This window comes from Elephantulus edwardii, unplaced genomic scaffold (genome assembly GCF_000299155.1).
Source record: "Elephantulus edwardii isolate Elephantulus edwardi_28Jun2011 unplaced genomic scaffold, EleEdw1.0 scaffold00117, whole genome shotgun sequence".
Classification (NCBI taxonomy): domain Eukaryota; kingdom Metazoa; phylum Chordata; class Mammalia; order Macroscelidea; family Macroscelididae; genus Elephantulus; species Elephantulus edwardii.
In genome coordinates, this window is record NW_006399867.1 from 4,255,893 (window position 1) to 4,256,847 (window position 955).

Consider the following 955-nt stretch of genomic DNA (forward strand, 5'->3'; position numbering starts at 1 on the left):
ATACTTCATTCTTTCCCATTCTCAACACAATCACACTCACATGTAACATTTTCCTTGGAAAATTAGAAATGCATCAACTCTTAAAAAATATCCAAACTGGTTTTTCACAAATGCTATTTTTTCTCCCCTAAACCATGTGACACTGGTGTCTAAATTTTGTTAATTCCTTAATTGCTGCACAACATTTCCAGGATGACAATAAGATACTTTATCCACATTCCTTACAGTGGGTATGTAGATTGTTTTTGATCCTGTTTTCATGTATGTGGATTATGATATCCCATTTTCGTAGGTATGGAGTATGTTCCCTTTCAACTGTACTAGATATTCTCTGATTTTTTTTTTCTACGTGGTTCTATCAATCTATACTGCCACCAGCATCATAAAAATATTTTCCACCTCCCTTAGCATTGCTAACTCATGATGTTATCCAAAATCTGATGGTCTCAAATGTCACACTTGATTACAAGTAACAATCAGTGTTTCTGGTTTCTTTTTCTGAAAACAGCCAGTTCTTATTCTTTATCTTCATTACTAGTTCTTTGTTTTTCCAAACAGTAATCTCTTGCATGTTGTAATCAGGAAAGGAGTGTGTCAGAGATATATTACGTCTCCAGACTTTTTCAATCTGTATGCAGAACAAAGCATTCAGGAAGCTGGACTTTATGAGGAGGAATGTGGCATCAGGATTGGAGGAAGACTCATTAACAAAGTGTGTTATGCAGATGATACAACCTTGCTTGTGGAAATTAAGGAGGACCTAAAATATTTGCTGCAGAATGTCAAGGACAGCAATCTTCAATATGGATTGAAACTCAACATCAAGAAAACAAAGATTCTCACCACTACGCCAACTGGCAGCACCATGACAGACAGAGAAGAGAATGAGATTGTTAACAATTTCATCTTGCTTGGTTTCACAATTAACACTCTTGCATCAGCAGTCAGGACATCA

General features: G+C 36.0%; 1 protein-coding gene across 1 annotated transcript in view; it reads right to left on the reverse strand.

Annotated features, from left to right (window-relative positions):
* The window catches only part of LOC102858374 (cytochrome b-c1 complex subunit 2, mitochondrial-like), a 38,084-nt gene that overhangs the window by 24,366 nt on the left and 12,763 nt on the right, over nt 1-955 (reverse strand). The gene's annotated exons all lie outside the window — the stretch shown is intronic.